The following is a 22,052-nucleotide window of genomic DNA, read 5'->3' as shown; positions in this document are numbered from 1 at the left end:
CATTTTCAGCTGTACCAGTATTTAATGTTGATATTGCTGTTCTTTGCTGCGATTTTTCTCTTGGAGTTAAAGTTCTAGTATCATACCCACGTAAACATTTGCCCTTCCCCTTCAGCCTCTGAGTAGATGCGAAGTCCTGAAACGGACTTTGATAACTCTTTGCTATTTGCATCGTGGGCATCATTCACGTCTACCTCATTAGTTCACCAGCTCCTTGAGGGCAAGTCCACGGGTGTTGATTCCTCACTGCTTCCCCAAGTGTTCAGTTAACTCTTCGGACACAGTGGGCACTCAATAAATACTAGTGACTGATCTGAATCATGATTTAAGACCCATTCACTCTGTAAGAGGCTAAAAGTGGGCACTCTACCTTGCTCACAAGGCTCACGGGCTAACAGATTATTCAACGAGGTCATGTAGAAAATAAACCCGTTTCAGAGCGCCTGTGTAAGAGAGCAATGGATTAAAGAATAAAATAAAATTAAGCTCTCGTCTCTCCCTTCCTCTTCACTGAACTAGCTTTGTGATGTTTCCAAAATTCTTTCTTGCAATCGCACCGTCTGTTCCGGCCTCAGAATTGCTAAGGGAGCTGATTTCTGTTCCGCGCATTCTTGGAGAGGTCCCAAGTGTAGTACAATTTACACAAAGGTACAGCTCCTCTGCAAAAACTGGAGTTTTTCCCCGAAGTGTTATCTCAAATGCTTTACTGCTGACTTGGGGACATTCTGAGATACAAAAGCAGTCTTTCTCCTAGAAAAAAGGGAACAGAAAGGCCTGAGACTACTGATCTCCTCCAGGTTTGAGCTAAACTACAGGATTATAGACGAAACAGCGGGGCGGGGGTCTTTTTTAGGGTATTTGTTAAGTGCTTACTATGTGCCCGGAACTCCATTAAGAGCTGGAGTAGATACAAGGTAATAATAATAATAATGTTGGTATTTGTTAAGCGCTTACTCTGTGCCGAGCACTGTTCTAAGCGCTGGGGTAGATCCAGGGTAATCAGGTGGTCCCGCGTGGGGCTCACAGTCTTAATCCCCATTTTCCAGATAAGGTAACTGAGGCACAGAGAAGTGAAGTGACTTGCCCACAGTCACACAGCTGACAAGCGGCAGAGCTGGGATTCGAACTCATGACCTCCGACTCCCAAGCCCGTGCCCCTTCCACTGAGCCACGCTGCTTCTCATAAGGTTGCATACAGTCCCTGTCCCACATGGGGCTCACGGTCTTACCCTCATTTCACATCTGAGGCAACTGAGGCACAGAGAGGTGACTTGCCCAAGGTCCCAAAGCAGGTAAGTGACAGAGCCAGGATTAGGACCCCGCCTCTTCTGGCTTCCAGGCCCGTGCTCTATCCACTACAACACACGGCTACTCGAGGCTGGTCCAGAAGACCGGATGTCAGGGTGGAGGGGCTCTGATGAGGGTGTTGGCGGTCTTCAATCAACACTTCCATCCACTTAAGGTTTCCCACCCCAGGTGACTGTTCTCTATGTGACTTTTACTTCCCGAGCTTCTCCGGGCTATGCCTCACCCCTGTCACGTCCTTACATTCCTGAACAAGATTAAAGTCCCAGGGGACACTCAATTTGACAATCCCTGTCAAAATTCCCGTTGGCCATACGAGGCTATCACAGTTGGGGAGTCTGCACTATAGATTCCGTGTTGACTGCTGCTTGACAAAGAAGACACCTTTCATTCCAAAGCATTCTGGCAGTCTCGCCAACACTAAGGATGCGCGAGTTTCGGTTTGTCTTTAATCGTTTCTGTTAGGCACTGTAAGGTAGATAGAGAGCTAATTATGAAGGACCCAATCCCCGTCCCACGTGGGGCTCACAGTCTTAATCCCCATTTTACTGATGAGGAAACTGAGGCACTGAGAGGTGAAGTGCCTTGGCACTTGGCTAAGGTCACCCAGCAGGCAAGTGGCTGAATCGGGATCAGAGCCCAGGTCCTCTGACTCCGAAGCCCCTGCACTTTCCCTTAGGCTACGCTGCTTCTCATTGAATGTAGCTTTCACCAAAACGGGCACGCAGGCCCAAGTCCCAGCTCGGTCTCCAGAAGGCTGTGTGACCTCGGGGAGGTCACTCAACCTCCTTGAGCGTCGAGGTCCTTTTCTGTAGAGATCAGGAAAAGGATACCGGCTCTCCCCCTTCTCGCAATGAGAGCCCCATGTGGGACATGGGACATGCCTTGGCCTAATCTGATTATGCTGTATGAACTCACAAGTTTAGCAGCGTGGGCACCGCAAAGGAAGTGCTGAATACTTGCCATCATTACTAAGGAGCTGGGGAAACTGCCTGCGCACTGGATGCTTGCTGAAAACCTGCAGAAATCTTGGAATCATTTGTTTAAATGCAAATATGTGTATTTAAATAAATGCCCCTCGACTACGGTCTAGCCGTGCATCTAAAAATCTGATGCATTTGAAAGGAACTTCAGATAAGGGCTGTCACAGAGCCAGCGTTTCTGAGAAATCACTACGGATGGAATGCGAGAAATGAATTCATACATTGCAAAATGAGCTGTAAAATTTAGAATTTTTCCTCAAGCAGACCATGGTAGATATCCATGGCCCCAGGCACCTTTTGATATTGCTAACAAGGAAATCCTTATTTTTTTTGACATAGTATTTGTTAAGCGCTTACTATTGGTCGAGCACAGGTTTAAGGGCTGGGGTAGATGCAAGATTATCAGGTTGGACGCAGGCCCAGATGGGGTTCATGGTCTAAGGAGGCGGGTAAACAGGTATTTAACCGCCATTTTACAGATGAGGTAACTGAGGCACAGGAAGGGTAAGTGGCTTTCCCAAGGACACACAGCAACCCATCCTCTGTCTCCCAGGGCCGTGCTCTTTCCGCTAGAGCCACACTGCTTCTCTATTGCAAGCTTTCTATGTCCATGGGAAAGTCCAGAATGACAAAGCTCGTATGAGGAACATCACACGGTGAGCGGCTAGAATATATTTTTGTGGAGAAGCACAGGGACTGACTGTACATCACTGAGATAACTGGAAGAAAGCACCGGGAAGGCCTGTTTACATTTGCCTTAGATGGATCACGGTAGGACCACCCATTTAAATCTCTAGAATAAAGAGCGGTACGAGACCTATTTAAATCCCATAATGGCCGGTAGGACTAGGAGCATCCAGTTAAATGTAATAATTACCATGGATGTAAAACACAGAACGGCTTTAGCACCGAAGAAATCCAGACTTCCGAACCCAGGTTACCCTGGGGTGAACCATGCTGACTTCATGGGGGGAAAAAAAATCTTCTGTATCACAACCGGAAATTGTACAATAATTTGCCATTTACTTGCTGAAAATTCTCATGCTTGTCATTGATCTTTAGCTAGCTAAGTTTCAAAGCCATGAAATTCCCTGTGGTATCATTGGCAGAAAAGGTGAAAGACTTTTCTATGGAAATTTGAGGACTCTCACAGGGGCGGCCTAGTGGAAAGAACATGGGACTGAGAGACAGGAGACTCGAGGCCAAATCTCAGTTCTGCCAACCCGGCCTGCGGTATGACCTTGTGCAAGTCACTTAACTTCTCTGGACCCCAGTTTCCTCACCTGCAAAATGGGGATTCAATACTTGTTCTCCCTCCTACTGAGACCGTAAGCTCTGTGTGGGACCTCATTATCCTCAGTCTACCCTCGTGCTTGGCACATGGTAAGTGTTCAACAAATATCAAATACCATAATTATTACTTGCTTTCCCCGCCTCTTTGATTGTGGGTTCCATCTGGGATCAGACCCGTGCCCATTCAGACTACCCTGTACCTTTCGACTCTGAAAGCACAATGCTTCATACCATGATTACTGTAAGTTACTATTGCGACTATTTTACTTTCTAGGACCTCACATCATAATTATTACTCATTTCCATTATTAGAAGTATAGACTTTCCAGGAATCTGGGACTCATATCTCACTTCAATAAAAAAAAAAAACAAGTCTCAAACAAACTCAGGTCAGTCCATAGGTAGTTCAAACTGTACTGTTCGCTTTCTAATAGATAGAAATGAACAGATTAAAGAAGCCAAAAAGCCTGTGGGAAAAAAATAAAGTGACTTTTTCCAGTGATTCTCAGTAGAATTCCAACAAAGAGGGAAATGGCGGCATTTGTGTGGAAGATATTTGCATACAGAGAAAACATATGATAAAGACTTCGGAACACGTGAACGGGAATACTAAAATCCAAATGTCAGTTAATGCAAATTGACCCGCCACCAGATACACACAGAACCCCAATGTCAATGCCAGCTCCATTCTACTGTTGTGGAAGTGAGGGACAACTGTGAATGGACAAATCCTTCCAGACTGGGGCACCTTTGAGGAGCACAGTGACCTTGCGGAAACTGCCCGGGCCTGGGAGTCAGTGGACCGGGGTTCTGATTCTGGCTCCCCCACTTGCCTGCTGGGGACCTTGGCAAGTCACTTCGCTTCTCTGTGCCTCAGTTTCTTCACTTGTAAAATGGGGATTCAATCCTTGTTCCCCCTCCTACTCAGTGTGAACCCCATGGCGGACAGGGACTAGGTCTGACATAATTACTTTGTATCTCAGTAAGGTGTTTAAAACAGGGCTTGACACATAATAAGCGCTTAACGACAAAGGGGACCTCCCCATTGAACCTTCAGCTGAGAGAATGATTACAGCTCACAATTCTTCCTTAGAATGATTTAATCAATCCATCGATGGGATTTATCAATCAATTTCAGGGAGGCCTCACAGAAAGGGTAAGAAGCTGGGAACTGGAAGACTCGGTCTCTCGTCCAAATTCATTCATTCATTATATGTCAATCAATCGATGATACTGAGCTCTCACAGTGCACACCACACTGCATTATGAGCTTGGAAGAGTACAGTACAGAGTTGGTAGACCCAATCCCCGTCCACAAGGATCTTACAGACTAGAAGGAGAGACAGTAAAAGAAATTACGGAAAGGTACCTAAGTGCTATGGGGTTGAAGAAGGGGTGAATATCAAGTGCTTCAAGGGCACAGATAAGTGTACAGGTGATGCTGAAGGAAGAGGGGAGTAGGGGTAAAGAGGGGCTGATTAAGGAGGGACTCTTGGAGGAGGTGTGATTTTAACAAGACTTTGGAGGTGGGGAGAGTGGTGGTCTGCTGTACACGGAGGGGGAGGGAGTTGCCCAGGTCACAGTGAGGACACGGGCAAGGGGTCAGCGGCAAGACAGATGAGAATGAGGCACAGCAAGCAAGCTGGCGTTAGAGTAACCAACTAAGCCAACTGGACTGCAGAAGTTCAGAGAGATAAGGTGGGAGGAGGTAAGTTGAGGGAGTGCTTTAAAATCGATGGCTAGGAGTTTCTGTCTGAAGTGGAGGTGGCAAGGCAATCCCCAGAGGTTCTAGAAGGGGTGGGGAAATGGAGAATAGGCTTTTTGGTTTTTTTTTTTTTAAATGATCCGGGTGGCAGAGTGAAGTATGAACTGAAGTGGGGAGAGACAGGAGACAGGGAGGTTACTGAAGAAACTGATGTCAAGGCAGGATAGAATAGGTGCTTGGATCAGCAAAGTAAGTTTGGAGGAAGAGAAAAGGGCAAATTTTAGTGAGGTTGGAAAGGTTCAACCGACAGGACCGTGTGATATTGAATACACTGGCTGAATGAAAGACAAGAGTTGAGGCTAATGTCAAGGTTATGGGCTTGGGAGACAGGGAGGATGGTGGTGCCGACTACTTCTGTTACTACTACTACACTAATAAAATCCTATTTTTAAGGGGACTCTGCCATTCTTACATAAAATCTTTGGGGAAAAAACTGGCCTGGAAGGGAAATGGATTTCAGGATAAATATTTCACTTTGCTTCAGTTTATCTAGACCATCCTCCTTACCAGCTTCTCTAATGCCTGAGTCAGGTTGATGCAGAAAAGATAGGCCGTAAAGGGAGTAGGTCTGAAAGATAAATGCCAATCTGAAGTTATATTTCACTAATCTCACACACCCTGGAGATTGGGTTCAGGTTGCTGCATTAGATAAGCAAACAAACAAGTGACAAAGAATGAACGCAAGGTAAATACAAATGAACATTCCAACCAAGTATTGATTAAGCGGTCACCTAATGCATTTTTATCCACCGGTCCTTCAAAGAGTGTCTGCATCAGGTACTTCTAAGTTACTCAAAGTGATTGTCTAAAGTACATTTCCTCAATGCATATATCAAAATGTATGCATTTCAAATGAAATATGTGAGGCCAGTGGTAGATATAACAAAGAAAGTTGGACACAGGAACAGCTACGTATAGTTGGGCTGGCTTTAGTTAAAGAATGAATAAAAAATGCAACAATAATGTAACTATAGAAATTATATGTTGCCTTCCGTTAAATGTGATAATTATGTTAGAAGCTTCTGAACAGCATTTCCCTAAATAAACAGGATCAATAGTAGTTAGCCTCCATCCAGAGGCTAGAGAGGGTTTTTTTCTGATTCAACAATGTCCTTATCTAATATGCGCTTTCATTTTTTCAGGCCACGGATCCAGATTCTAACCAATTTTACCCCGTAAATTCACTTAATGGCTGTGGAATCATTAGACTTCCCTGGAGGAATTATGTAACCGACCTCTCCCCCTCCACCCAAACCATCTCGCCATCCTTCGTTCAGCACTATTTGAACCCACGGGAGGCTACTTGCTACTACCCTTGCAAAGGCAGATTAGCATTTTCCTTTTTACAGCACTAGAATTAGTAGGTTTACTAGCTACACAGAGCATTCCCTAAGAGACAGCTTCATGAAATATAAACTATTTAACTGAGAAAGGTTTCAGGATTCCGGAGTTTCTCCGATTATCCATAATTAAAACTTAAAGCAATGGGCAAAGGACTGGCTCTATGCACAATTCACCTAGAATTGTCCCGGTGTGCAAGGTCCGATAAAGGAGTTAAGGTGGACAAAGGTGTCGTACTTAAGAAGGCAGCGTCTAGTGCCAAGAAACCAGACCTGGAAGTCGGGCGATTTGAGTCTCTTCCGAGTTCTGCCCTTGCCTGTTGTGGGACCTCAGGCAAATCACTTAAAACTTCTCTGTGTCTCAGTTTCCTCATCCATAAAACAGGCATTAAGTAACTTTTCTCCCTCACTGTTTGACTCTTAGCCCCATGTGGGACAGGAACTGCCTGCAACTCATCGGCCATCAGTGGTGTTTACTGAGTGATTGATTCATTCACTCAACGATATTTATTCATTCAATCATATTTATTGAGCACTTACTGTGTGCAAAGCACTGTACTAAGTGAATGGGTGTCCTTGGGCAAGCCACTTCACTTCTGTGGGCCTCAATTACCTCGTCTCTAACGTGGGGATTAAGAGTGTGAGCCCCGTGACCGACAAGGACTGTACCCAACCGATTATCTTGTATCTGCCCCAGCGCTTAGAACGGCAGCGTGGCTCAGTGGAAAGAGCACGGACTTTGGAGTCAGGGCTCATGAGTTCGAATCCCAGCTCTGCCACTTGTCGGCTGTGTGACTGTGGGCAAGTCACTTCACTTCTCTGTGCCTCAGTTCCCTCATCTGTAAGATGGGGATGAAGACTGTGAGCCCCACGTGGGACAACCTGATTCCCCTGTGTCTACCCCAGCGCTTAGAACAGCGCTCGGCACATAGTAAGCGCTTAACAAATACCACCATTATTATTATTACTAACGGTGCCCGGCACTTAGTAAGTGCTTAATAAATATCATTATTATTGTTACAATGTAACAATAAACTGACGCTCTTGCTGCCCACAACCAGTTCTCTATGTTCAGAGCACTGTACTAAGCACTTGGGAGAGTATAGAGCTGGAAGACATGATCCCGGCCCACAAGGTCTTTACAGTCTCGGGCTCCAATATGATTATTTTGTATGTATCCTGGCTCTTCCCCTCTCTGGGTCACACCTGGAGGCTTTCCAGTACTCTACCAGTCTCGGCTATGGGAGGGAGAGTCAAGCAGAGGCCTACCTATTCCATTCTTAGCTTCCTCAGTAGCTACCGAGTGGAAGGCAATCTGCTACAAGTCAAAACTCACCCGTGCTGGGCAGCAGTGGCATGGGAGACAGTCGAAGGTGGAGACTCAAGTTTACTGTGTGGAGGGAGGCAATGGAAAACCACTTCTGCATTTTTAGCAAGAAAACTCTCTGGATACACTACCAGAACGACTGCAAATGGAGAGTGGGGCGTTCTGGAAGAGATGTGTCCATGGCGTTGCTATGGGTCGGAAATGACTTGATGGCATAAGACAAGACAAGACGCTGGCTCTTGGCATATGGTTAATACCATCAATATGCAATGGCACACAATGGTATATGAGAGAGTGTGTGTGTGTGTGTGTGTGTGTGTATGTTTGTTACTCCCTGACTGCTACAGAATATCTGACTGAGAAAACCCCCCAGACTGATTTTTAATCATGCCAGTACACATTATCTACATTGACAATGCTCTCTCATATTTGCCAATATGGTGCTCAAGTATTCATGTTCTTCTATCCTCTCCTTTCTGTTGAGGGGAAGATCACTAACCTAACCACTTAACTGTGCACATCTCCAAAGAACTCCAGGGGTTGTCCATTCCTCTCCTCATTAAACAAAAAATCTTGGCCATTGGCTTTAAAGCATTCAATCAGCTCTCGTTCCCCTAGTTATCCACTCTCATCTCCCACTACAAATAAAGCTCCCCAGCTCACAGTCTTCATTCTTCCCAAGGCAAGTGACTCACTGTGACAAGTTCTCATCTCTCCCACTCTTGTTCACGTCTGCGCCTCTGACCCGGAATAATCTCCCCGTTCATATCTGACCCATCACAGCTCATCTCCTTTTCACAGCCCATCTGAGATCAATCTCCTCCAGAAGGGCTTTGCAGAAGTAAACTGCCATCTTATCCCTTCTGTGCCCTTATAAGCACGTTGGTTACTACAGACCTCCAAAGCACTTACGAACATATGTGGTATATTTTATTACTCCCTCTAAAAGTAACTTATTTTAGACCCTGTCCCCTCTGCTTCTCCCTAAGTTCCTGAGGGCGGAAAACCTATCTTCTAACTCTAATGTATTAGTCCAAATACTTGTTCCAGTGCTGCACACAGAGGAGTTCAATGAGTACGGTTGATGATAAAGTGCTTATTACAGTGCTTGGCACACAGTAAGCACTCAGTGAGAACCACTGATTAATAAGATTCAAGGTGGGACAAGAGTCAATGTGGAAGAGAGTCCATGAGCATCAAAGCAAAGAGAAGCAGCGTGGCTCAGTGGAAAGAGGCCGGGCTTGGGAGTCAGAGGTCATGAGTTCGAATGCCAGCTCTGCCACGTGTCAGCCGTGTGACTGTGGGCAAGTCACTTCACTTCTCTGTGCCTCAGTTCCCTCATCTGTAAAATGGGGATGAACTGTGAGCCTCACGTGGGACAACCTGATTCCCCTGTATCTACCCCAGTGCTTAGAACAGCGCTCTGCACATAGTTAGTCCTTATCAAATACCAACATTATTATTATTATTATTGTTATTATTAAGGGCAGAACAAAGTAGATGTTCTGCTTTCAATCTACATATTCAACTTGTCACCTAATCCTGTTGGTTCAACCTATACAATGTTACTAAAATCCACCTTTCCCTTTCCATCCAAAATGCCACCATGCTGATCCAAGCATTTATCTCATCCCAGTGTCTGACCAGCTGGTCCTCTGGGAGATTTCAATTCGTATGTTTGCAGGAATGTCACCAGGCAGCCCAAGTTTGGAATATCAGAGAAAAATGGGCCACTTCTTCTGTGTGCACGAACCTACGTGACTTTGTGATCTTCAACACACACTTTCACTTCCCAAACGAGCTGGCTACGGGTCCTGGCTTTCTCTAGGACCTTCCGATGGAATTGGGCAAGTCATTTATTCTCTCTACTTCGTCCTCGCTTGCAATTAGCAATAGTGAACTTTGAAAAATCACATATATGCCTTTTTCAGAAAAAAACCAAACCAGCAATTTAATTTGAACTATTAGAGATGACCATTAGATTGCACAATCTTCCAGAGCGGCACCAAAATATTTCACATCTACTATACCCTCCTTAGGTCTAAAACAGTGCTCCGAACTCAACGATTAACAAACACTATTGATTGAAGCGTTCTATAAACTTGTGGGAGTAAATTGATCAGTCACATTTATTGAGCACTTACTGTGTGCAGAGCACTGTACTAAACTCTTGGGAGAGCACAGTATGACGGCTGGTAGACAGTTTCCCTGCCCACAACAAACACAGTCTAGAGGGGTAGAGAGATATTAATACAAATGAAACGCATTAAATTATGGCTATGTTTATTAGTGCTGCGGGGCTGAGAGAGGGGTGAATAGAAAGGGCAAATCTTAGTGCAGAGGTGATGCAGAAGGGAATGGGAGAATCGGAAATGAGGGCTTAGTCAGGGAAGATCTCTTGGAGATGTGCTGCTAAGAAGATTCTAAGGTCGGGAGAGTGATCGTTTGTCGGATACGAAGAGGGAGAGTAATCCAGGCCACAGGGAGGATGTGGGAAATGGGTCGGCAGCAAGATAGACGAGATGGAGGTACAGTGAGTGAGCTGGCGTTAGAGGAGCAGGCTGGGTTTCAGTGGGAAATCAGGGAGGAAAGGCGGCGGTGGGGGGTATGGTGATTGAGCGCTTTAAGGCCGACTGTAAGGAGCCTCTGTTTCACGCAGAAGTTGATGGGCAACCATCGGAGATACTTGAGGAGTGGGGAAACACGGACTTAACGTTTTCGTAGAAAAATGATCCAGGCAGCAGAGTGGACTGGAGTGGGGAGAGGCAGGAGGCAGGGAGGTCAACAAGGAGGCTGATATAGTAATCAATGCAGGAAAGGATAACAATAATGATAATTGCGGTATTTGTTAAGCGCTTACTATGTGCACTGTTCTAAGTGCTGGGGTAGATACAAGGTAATCAGTTTGTTCCCCGTGGGGCTCACAGTCTGAATCCCCATTTTCCAGATGAAGTAAGTGAGGCACAGAGAAGTCAAGTGGCTTGCCCGAGGTCACACGGCAGACAAGAAGCGGAGCCGGAACGAGAACCCACGTCCACTGACTGTACTGATGTGGTAGCAGTTCGGACGGAGGGGAAAATGCGGATTTTAGCGACATGCAGGTGGAACCAACAGGATTTGGTGACAGAATGAATATGTGGGTTGAATGCGAGATACCATTCAAAGATAACGCCAAGGATACGGGCTTGTGAGACAGGGCGGACGGTGGTGCTCTATTCGGAAGTAAATTTGTTTGCCCTAACAAAGCGACTAAGAAAGATGTGCAACTTCAGAAGGAAGCATTTAAAAAAAAAAAAAAAAATCCTCAAGGGAATTCTGCTCCTTGGAAATAAAATGAACACCAGGAAATCTCCCTGAGGTCCACTGGTGCTTCCCATCTCTCAGCCCATTTATGAGCTCATCTCATCTGTAAAATGGGGATCAACTGGGAGCCCCACGTGGGACAACCTGATGACCCTGTATCTCCCCCAGCGCTCAGAACAGTGCTCTGCACATAGTAAGCGTTTAACAAATACCAACATTATTATTATTATTATTATGAGCCTGGACCAGCCGGGGGACCCAATTCCAAACTGCCTCTTCTGCGTGCAATTTCTCGTAGTTGAAATCTCCCAAGAGGACTAGCACGGCCTAGTGGAAAGAGCACCGCCTTGGGAGTCGGGGGATGTGGATGCGGGGCCCGGCTCCCCCACGTGCCTGCTGCGTGACCTTGGGCAAGTCACTTAACTTCTCTGTGCCTCAGCTGCCTCATCGGTAAAATGGAGATTCGGTGCCCATTCTCCTTCCCACTTGTGAGCCCTGCGTAGGACAGAGACTGTGTCTGTTTTGCCCGTATCTTCCCCAGCACTTAGAACAGTGTTCGATGTATTTGGAATATTCTTACAATAGTAAAAGCTTAACGGATACCGCGATTATCATCACGATTATTATTATTTCAGCAATCAGTAGTCTTACTTACTGGGTGCGCAGCAGCACGCTAAGCCCCGGGGAGAGTACGGTAGAGTTATTAGATGTGATCTTTGCCCTCGATCAGTTTACAAACTAGTGAGGGAGACAGACAGGGCTAATTTACATCCAGGCAGAAGAAGAAGGGGATCTGGACAGGTGTAAACTTTCTCTCATAATTCCGCAGGGGCGCTTGGCTGTCAGAAGAAACTCCTAAACACATACTTGTGGTTTCTGCCCTATCAACATGCATCTTACTACCTCCCCGGGGAGAGTGTGAAAGACCTGGGAGTAACTTTTTGGCAAGTGTTGGGCAAATATGATAACCTTCCAAATAGCTACCTTCCAAAAGGCAATTTATATCACCAACTGTTAGCACTCCAGATGGTTGGCAAAGCATCTAATTTCTTCTACAAGAATTGCTCTCTTTTATTAAATCTTATCCCCTAATTTTCCTTCATTATTCGATACACAGTTTAGCTATTCTAACACCTTATTTTCAAAGGCTTCCTCCCACACTATAGCGAACGTGATCGTAACATTCAGAAATTCCCAGGGAAGAGCACGTTTTACAGTGACTGGAAAGGGGATTTTAGGTTACCTTGGCCTCTACGGAACCATTCACCTGGTCCTCTCTGGCCAACCGTGCCTGTCCTAGACAGAGACCCCCGTATCTGAGATAGAGCAGACGGCTGAATGGAGGAACAGCTACAGAGAGGTCATTTCAGCCACCCAAGCTTATATGGATGGGATCACACCACCGGTAGCATCAGATGAAGACGGAGGAAGAGATGTAAAAACAGCTTGAGGGGAGGGGAGAGGCCAGTGTGCTGAGCGTCAATTTCAACATTACGTCCATTTGAACTAGGACCCTCTGCTGCCCTCACCCTCTGAACCAACGTGACATTTTGTAATTTTATATGGGGTCTTGAACGATGCCCCTGCAGAATGCCATCGGCCTGTAAGCTGCAGCTTATTAATAATGACAATAAGAATAATAATGATGATGATGATAATGATGGTACTTAAGGGCTTACTGTGTGCCAAACACTGTTTAAGTGCTGGGGTAGATGCAAGTCAATCAGATTAGGCACAGTCCCTGTCCCACACTGGGATCACACTCTTACTCTCCATTTTGCAGATGAGGTAACTGAGGCCCAGAGCGGCTAAGTCAGTTGCCCAAGGTCACCCAGCAGGAATGAGGCTGGGATTAGAACTCAGGTCTTTCTGACTCCCAGGCCCGTGTTCTATCCGCTAAGCCACACTGCTTCAGGGAACGTATCTACCCACTCCGTCATACTGTGCTCTCAATAAATATGACGGATTGATTGAGACCAGAAGCTACAGGGGTGGGATGGGTGGACCATATCAAGTCATTTGGCCTCATCAACAGGCTGGGTTCCGACAATATGCTCTCTTCTGGGGCTCCTACCCCTCTGCCTTCAAACACTCTCATGTCTCCGCCATGCCAATGACGCTTCTCTTGTCCCCACCATTCATTCATTCAGTCCTATTTATTGAGCGCTTACTGTGTGCATAGCACTGTACTAAGCACTTGGGAGAGAACGATATAACACTAAATATACACATTCCCAGCCCACAACGAACTTACAGTCTAATGATAGTAATAATCATTTTGGTACTTGTTAAGCGCTTACTATGTGCCAAGCACTGTTCTAAGCGCTGAGGGAGATACAAGTTAATCAGGTTGGACACAATCTCTTTCCCGCACGGGGCTCACACTTTTAATTCCCGTTTTACAGATGAGATTACTGGGGCCCAGAGAGGTGAACGCCACCTATCACCCCATCTTCCTCCTGTCCTTTCCCATACTGAGGCTAAGCAACGTCTCCACACGAGTGACACCCCACCCCCGCGCCCCTTAAACTCAATACGGCTGAAAGTGAAGTCACCCCCACTCCGATCTACTTGTCCTCACTTTCTCATTCCCGTTTACAGCATCACCCATCCTCCCTGTGCCAGTTCTCAAGACCGGGACATCTTTTTGACTCCTCGCTGCTTTTAACCTTCCTCAAGCTGGCTGAAAATTCCGACAAGGATGATGGAGCCGCCGGTCAGGAACCACAGATGAGCCTTGGTAGGGGGGCTTCTGGAATTGATGAACTGATGCAAGGAAAAACCGACGACAGCGCTGACGGCTTATGCTGTCTCACACTCTCGGGTCCTGGCTCGGACACACACTACAATTAGAAGTCTTCAGTTTTGGTTTCCTGAAACCAGCACAAATCAATCGACCGATCGTCCTAAGCACAGCACCGTCCCAGCCGCCTGAGAGAGTACAATACAACACAGTGGGTAGAAATGATTCTCGCCTTTAAGGAGCTTACAGTCTACAGGTGTTAGTTCCCTTATTTCCCAAACTTCCACCACGTATAATAGTCAATTTTCCACCAATGCTTTTCTGGTTCTGTACATGGGAGCCTGAGGCTTCCTCAGCTGTGCACAAGGATTATTTATGGTTAGTGGTAGCACTTGATATTTTTAAAGTGGCCTTTCTATTTCCACGATTCCCTGAAATAAATGCACCATGCTAAAATGGCTTCATTCTAGTCCCCCAGAGCACGGCCGGCAGAGTGAGTTACAGGCCTCGAGGACACAAATACTGTTTGTTTCCAGTTGGAAAACGACTAAGAAACACATTGTCCGGGGCAGAATTTCCTGGAGCTCCCAAGTTGTCTATCCATGCTGGAAAAGAATATTTGACAAGGAGCTGCTCAGTTAACAACATAAAAAGGGAGAATTGAAAAGATATTCCCTCCGGTCTCAATCAGGAGCCCTTGGGGAAGAGAGATTCTTTCCAAAGACCATAAATTTCGGCCTGCCAGCGTTCACCTCTCTCTTCCATCCACACTAAGTGCAGGACTCAGAAGGACCTGAATGAATCAGTGTTGGCGTGAGTTTTGTAAACAGGAACGGCGAGGCAGAAAGCACTTGGGGTAGTTTTGCCCATTGCCTTTTACAATAAATCCACTGGCTAATATGGAAAAGTTCATCCATGAAAAACCTTAGAGGAAAAAAGGATGGTGTGTGAACTCTGCATCAAACAAGGATAAAAAACAAAGCTAAGTGAAGAAGCCATCTTTTTTTTTTTCCTTCCAAATAATGCTCCCTCTGTAATAGTAGGGATCCAGCTGAGGCTCATGATACATTCATTGGATTGTTTTTGTTTCCCTCTTTCTTTCTGTACACCCCCCCACTTCAGCCTCTGCACCTTTCTCTTAGGCTCTTGCCATTTCTCCTCATCTCTCTCACCAGTACGCACATTCTCCCTGACTCTCCCGCTCCTCTCTGACCATTCTGAGTCTCCTCTCCAACTTCCCCCTCCTGCCACCCCTGCTGTCCGCCTTCTCTCTCCCTATCGTAGGTCTCAGCCCCATTCCACTCTGGTTCCCTCTTCTGCCCCTTCAACACCTGCTTGTTCTCTTCTCCCACCGCTGCCACGGTGGTTGTGAGGAGAGCAAGGAGAGCAGGCAGGTTCCTTCCTTTCTCATTACCATATGGAGGAAGAAAGATGGAGGTCGGAGCTATGAGACCAGCAGCGTGGCCTAGTGAATACAGCATAGGCCTGGGAGTCAGAAAGACCTGGGTTCTAATACCGGCTCCGGCTCTTCGCCGCAGTGTGAGTTTGGGCAAGTCGTTAGACTTCCTTGGGTCTCGGTTACCTCATCTGTAAAATGGGGATTAAGACCATGTGCCCCATTTGGACTTGGTGGACTGTGTCCAAACTGATCAGCTTGCTGATCAGCACCCCGGTGCTGAGTACAGTCCCTGGCTCATAAGGAGCACTTGACAGATACCAAGAAAAAAAATAGTATAGATTTTCAGATCGCTGTTCCAGAGATTAGCAAATTTCTCTTTATCAGAACAGTGAACACAGAAAAAGCAAGCACGTAAGAACTCACATAGATGGAGTAAAGACAGCCAAGAGAAGCATAGTGCTCTGGTCCAATTGTAAAAACGTTTTGAATGCATATTTGAGAGGCCTTCTCTGATTAAGCCTTCCTTTCCCTGGGTCCCTCTCCTCTCTGTGTCATCTGTGCACTTGGAGCTGTGACCTTGGGTCCATTGGTATTTGCCCCCCCCTTCAGCCCCCCAGCACTTAGGTACATATCTATGAATTATAAATTATTTCTTGACATTAACGTCTGTCTCCCAATCTTAGACTGTAAGCTCGTTGTGGGCAGGGGATGTTACTACCAGCTCCGTTGTATACTGTGTTCTCTCAAGTGCTTAGTACCGTGCTCTGTACACGGCAAGTGCTCAATAAACACCACTGATGGTTTGATTCGAAAGCACATGTGTCAAACTCCTTCTCACCGGATGGTTCCAGAATGCAATACTGAAAAAGTAATGAATAAAATTAAGTTTCAAACACTGAGTCAGGTCCAGTGAGAACTGAAACTTGCCGTTAGTTTCCATTCTTGAATGTTTAGTGGAAAAAATCGGTCTGTATAGCATTCAGAGCAAAAATGAAGACCGTATTTTGCGCTCTTTAAAAAAGTACTGAAATGAAGATATCCTGAAAATGCTGTTTTAACAATAGCAAATCAGGAATTTCCAAGCAAGCAACTTTTTAAAGTTCTAAAGGAAGAAACACTTCATTGTTGCTGCTTGAAAGTAGCAAAAATTAGCATCTTTTCACTTGATATTAATTATTTCACTGACTCCTCATTTCATTTCTCAACAAAACTGGTTCTAAACTAACACAACTTTCCAAGTTGGAATGCTAGCGGCACCCGACGTGCACATTTCAATCTAAATGATCCAAAGGCAGTTTTCTATCCTCATTTAGGGCATAGACAGCAAATGTTCTGATTCTTCTTAAGTCTTTACTCTCACGTTTGGGGACTGTGCCGTAGAAATTCAAGAAAGGGTTTTAGTAATGAAATGTCAAAAAAGGCCTTCAGGAAAGAAACCAAATCCTCACTAATGAATTCCGTATCAGAGGAAAACTAGAATAAACCCCACAAAGTATATCTTCTCATTCAAAAGCATGCACCTACTTAATTTTCACTTACAGACTAGAGAAAAATCATCTCACTCCCTAATGCTTTTTTTCCTCCCAAAGAGTATTTTGTTAATCTACATTAAAATAAAGGACGCATTACAAAGCGGACCTCCTTTATTAGCGGGCTAAGCATAAAAGCACAGCCGGGAAGCCGTAATGTGATTTTACTACAATGCTCTGAAAGTGACCTTATGCTCCACTAATGATTAAAGAAAGCAATTCCATTCGAAACCATTCTCTAAGCAGTAAGAACAAATCGTCCAGTCTGTACTTTGACCAAATCCTCACGTGAAGCAAGGTCTACCTCTCAGCAGAGACCTGCCAGTGGGAAACCAAGCGATTATTTTAGTAGAATGGGCAATAATTGCTCCCCAGATCAGTAGGCACCCGGGGGCCCCCACACAGACTGCCAGCGGATATTGCGGCTGTCATTTGAATGAGCTGTATTGTATAGGCTCACTAAAACCTTTAAATGGCTTCATAAAAACCGAGGCCAGATTTCTACTTTCATTTCATATGGCCGTCATAAATGGCCACATTGTTTCAAACAGGACTGGGAACGGAGGCGAGGGAGAGAGTTTAGGAGGGTTAAGAAAAGGTTGGCTGAAAATCGACACTCAAAATCTTCCTTCTCTTATTTTCCATTTTGAGAGGCAGTCACCCAACTAGTGGATGGTCCCCCCTGCTTTTGCCGCAGTCATCTTTCCAAGCGGGGCCAACGGAAGACAGAGAGGAGTTGAAATGGCAGGTGAAGGGAGAGATGTTCAGAAATCTCTGCTTGTTCCTTGTCCTTCCCATGGATCTCCATCCTAGAGCCTCTGGACTGTCTTGTAAAGCCCCTCTTACCCGTGAGCTCCCTATGGGCACAGATCGTGCTGACCAACTCTGCTGTATTGTACTCTCTTAAGGGCTTAGTGCAGTGCTTAGTAAGTGCTCAACAAATACCACAATTACTATCTAAATCCCAATTCCCACAAGTTTTTTGCTGATTTGTTTCCAGCATTCCAATCTGCACAAACTCACCAGCAATCTAACCCACCCTGAGCATACAAAGACCCATCCTGAGAATTTCCGTGAACGTTATTCGGTTGTATTTTAAATGGCTTAATTTCACTGCTCTATTTGCAGATGTGTCCGTGTCTGCCTCCCCCACCGGAGTGCAAGTTGCTCGTGGGAAGGGAATGAGTCGGTTCTCTGTTTTGTACCTCCCAAGTGCTTAGCACCGTGCATGACGGCGAGTGGTTGTTCAATAAATACCCTGGCTACTTACTCGGGTGATCTCGGCAGAGGAACAGGAGGGTTGCCGTGTCTCCAGGAGGGGCGGCTGTTCTGCCTGCCGGTTTGCTCTAAGAGCCCCCTCTCCCTGCAGGGAAGGCTCAAATACGATACCTCAGTCGCCGCTTGCCACAACTCATCACGGCAGCACTGCGGGATAAATCCTTGGGAAAAAAAGACCATTCCCATCTAGACTTCAGGACGGGCCAACACCGGGAACAGTTATGACTTTTGTCACTCGACAAAGAACGTTACAGCTTACTTTGCCTTTTGAGGCTCCTTACGGACCTCTGGTGGATGAAGTCCCTTAGAGTGAAATGATTTTTTGGCCTGCTAGAATTGACAAAATGAAAATAAATCCAAGTGCATATTTTGGGACCTGAAATAGTAATAATAATCATGTTGGGATCTGTTAAGCGCTTACTACGTTAGAGCACTGTTCTAAGCGCTGGGGTAGATATAGGGGAAGGAGGTTGTCCCACGTGAGGCTCACAGTCTTCATCCCCATTTTACAGATGAGGGAACTGAGGCACAGAGAAGTGAAGTGACTTGCCCACAGTCACACAGCTGACAAGGGGCAGAGGGCTAAATAGATATTACTCAATGATGTGACTTTCACTTATTCTACGTTCACCTCCCCCCACTCCACCATCTCCCCCTGTCTCCCAAACCAACTTCATTATGCCTTTATTCTTTAGCCACCAGTATATTAGAAAGCGCTTACTGCTGTGAATGATAAAATCTGTCTTAAGCCTCCCAGACTAAGCAGAAATAGGCGTCTAAGAAAAGAGGACTTAAATCAAGCTCACAGAGATCAACAAAACCAAGTTGAGGCGCTAGACTGATGAGAGGAGATCGAAGAGGATGAAGTGGCAGAGGAAGTATTTATGCGGCGAGAAAACGCTCAGAACCAGGATCTCAGATGGGGAATAAGCCAGCGGGCGGAGCGGGACGGAGCCGACCTCTTTGGAAAGTGCGGTGAGAAAGACTAGTATAATTTCGGTGGGATGATCAATTTTCTGAAACTCTGCAAAGCATCCTCTTGAAGTCTCGGCGAGAATCCTGAGTATTTTGGGAAAAATTACATGATCGCCCAGGGAATCGGCATGCCTTGGAAAGGTAATACTTTTTTTTTCCAATCTCGCTAGATAAATGGTGTCAACCACGACTCCACTGGCTCTGGTTGGAGCCTCTCAAAGGTCAGTATTAATTGTTGCTGAGTCCATCGTTTATCACAGAGGAACTCTGTCAAATCATGAAGCACATAAACACTTATCATTTATTTTCAGCCTATTAGCTAAAACATTAATTATTTTCAGCAATTAGTACACCCTAATGAGCAACTAATATTAATTCATCTAACAAAGTTCACTAGTATTTGAAAGACTCACTAAGGTAATTAGCAAACTCCCTTCATTCATTAACATTTCAAATCTCATTAAAATGTAAATGGTAAGAAAAGTTTCTGTGCATTGGAGGGTGTTTACTGACATTTATCATGGTAAGTCGATCCTCATTAATTGTAAAAATACAGTAAAGAGTTGTTTGACTTGCTGAAGTAAAGATTGTTCTGTTTTGTGATTTTAACCTCAAAAAGTAAATTACTGATCAAAGCATTCACCTCCCTGTCTCTGTATTTCTTCTCTCAGTATTGAATGGATGCTCAGTTACTTCCAACCCCGTGTCTCAGCTTGAGACTCAGTTCAGCATTTAGAACCAAACCAAAAAAAATCCCGAGTATACAAATGAGAGAGAAATGCCAATTTTTTTTTTTTTTTTTAAATGTCTAATTTAACCTCTCAATCTAAAGGAACAATTTGAAAAGATATTTCCATTTACAGCCTAGACATATGTACTCGACATATTTATACACATCCCCTACAGATCGACGTTGACCTTGAGGAAGATTTAACTCTGCTAAAACACGTGCCCACTCTATGAAATTCACAACCATTCAGTTCCCCTTCTAGTGTACACATGACTATAGTGAGAGGGAGGCTTTTATCAGGAGTTAAGGGTGCAGTTTAAAAAAAAAGCAGACTGACTTGTGGCATGAAATTTTCTTCCATGTCATTGCAGGAATAATTACAATGAACTTGAAATTTACCTGTTCTTTAGCCAATCAATTAATGGGATTTACTGAGTGCTTGCGTGAGTACAGCAATAGCACATCATCACTCTTCCCTGGAAGGAAAAGTGATGGGCTGAAGAAGCCTAATGGATAGATCAAAAGACCTCTTCAATTTCCTCTTGGTTCTATGATCAACTTCTTACGGTACTTGATCACTGGATCATCTCAGTCATGAATCGTACACTGTAGGCTCATTATGGGTAGGGAATGCGCCTGGTCATTGCTATACTGTACTCCCCCAAGCACTTAATACAGTGCTCTGCGCACAGTCAGTGCTCAATAAATACGACTGAATGAATGAAAGTCTTTTGCGTGACTCTGGGGGCAAGTCCCTTAACTTCTCACTTAACTTCTCTGTGCCTCAGTTACCTCATCTGTAAAATGGGGATTAAAACCGTGAGCCTCACATGGGACAACCTGATTATCCTGTAATAATAATGTCGGTATTTGTTAAGCGCTTACTATACGCCAAGCACTGTTCTAAGCGCCGGGGTAGACACAGGGGAATCAGGTTGCCCCACGTGGGGCTCACAGTCTTCATCCCCATTTTACAGATGAGGGAACTGAGGCACAGAGAAGTGAAGTGACTCGCCCACCGCCACACAGCTGACAAGTGGCAGAGCTGGGATTCGAACTCATGACCTCTGACTCCAAAGCCCATGCTCTTTGCACTGAGCCACGCTGCTTCTCTGAGTGCTGTATCTCCTCCAGCACTCAGAACAGTGCTCTGCACATAGTAAGCGCTTAACAAATACCAACATTATTTATGGAGCACTTACTGTGTCCAGAGCACTGTACTAAGCGATTGGGAAAGAACACTATAACAAAGTAACAGACATTTTCTGCCCTCGAGTTTACAGTCTAGAGCAGCTTCCGGTCGTGACGGAATTGCTCTTTATGCGGATGCCATTATGGATCTCTCATTTCTCCGAGCCCTTGCTTCTCCCGCCCACTGGGAGAAAGAGGTTCCCTCAGATTTATTTAGAATCTATAGTGTCTGAGCCTCATCCCGAAGCCGGGGCATTTGACCAACAGCAATTCTGCACTCGCCCTGCCTTAAAAATGGCACGGTTTTGCCAATGTCCATCCCAGGTTTGTTCAACCTTCACTATTCCAGACTGAAAAGAACTCACGTTTTCCAACTTTCTTCATATGGAAGCATTTCCATTTCCCCGCCCATCATCCAAATTCCCAGTTTCTGAGAAATTAGGCTCTTTTCTAATTTTGCCAAAGTTCAATTTTCAAAGCTGTGGGGACTGGGCCAAAGACTATTTTTTACACTATCACATACAATGATTAAGACAGTTTTCATTTTTCCTTAGCAGGATGGATGGACCACTTGTGAAAGTGAAATTACTATGAAATTCAGATGACTGAGTTGGTGATGTACATAGAACAATACACTATGGAAGGGGAACAGGTAGTACCACGAATGACCAAGACAAAAGACTTTGAATCCATAGTTTCACCCATTTCTGAATCAATTTTTTTAAGGCGAAAAGGGAAATTTTCTTCTTCCACTAAGTCCCCACCTTCTCAAAATTTACTGAACAGCCAGAAATAATAATAATGCCGGCATCTGTTAAGCGCTTACTATGTGCAAAGCACTGCTCTAAACAGTGGGGGGATACAAGGTGGTCAGGTTGTCCCACATGGGGC

At 45.2% G+C, this 22,052-nt stretch overlaps 1 long non-coding RNA gene and 1 other non-coding gene across 2 annotated transcripts in view; one reads left to right on the top strand and one right to left on the bottom strand.

Moving 5' to 3' along the window:
* Window positions 1–22,052, bottom strand: part of LOC114807674 — a 108,219-nt gene that overhangs the window by 11,146 nt on the left and 75,021 nt on the right. The gene's annotated exons all lie outside the window — the stretch shown is intronic.
* On the top strand, window positions 7,875–8,012 carry LOC114807703. Its single transcript, XR_003755778.1, has one exon. It is a non-coding gene; the product is annotated as a small nucleolar RNA SNORA7 (small nucleolar RNA).

Source organism: Ornithorhynchus anatinus, chromosome X3 (assembly GCF_004115215.2).
Source record: "Ornithorhynchus anatinus isolate Pmale09 chromosome X3, mOrnAna1.pri.v4, whole genome shotgun sequence".
NCBI classification, from domain to species: Eukaryota; Metazoa; Chordata; class Mammalia; order Monotremata; family Ornithorhynchidae; genus Ornithorhynchus; species Ornithorhynchus anatinus.
This window is presented reverse-complemented; position numbering and strand designations above follow the sequence as displayed.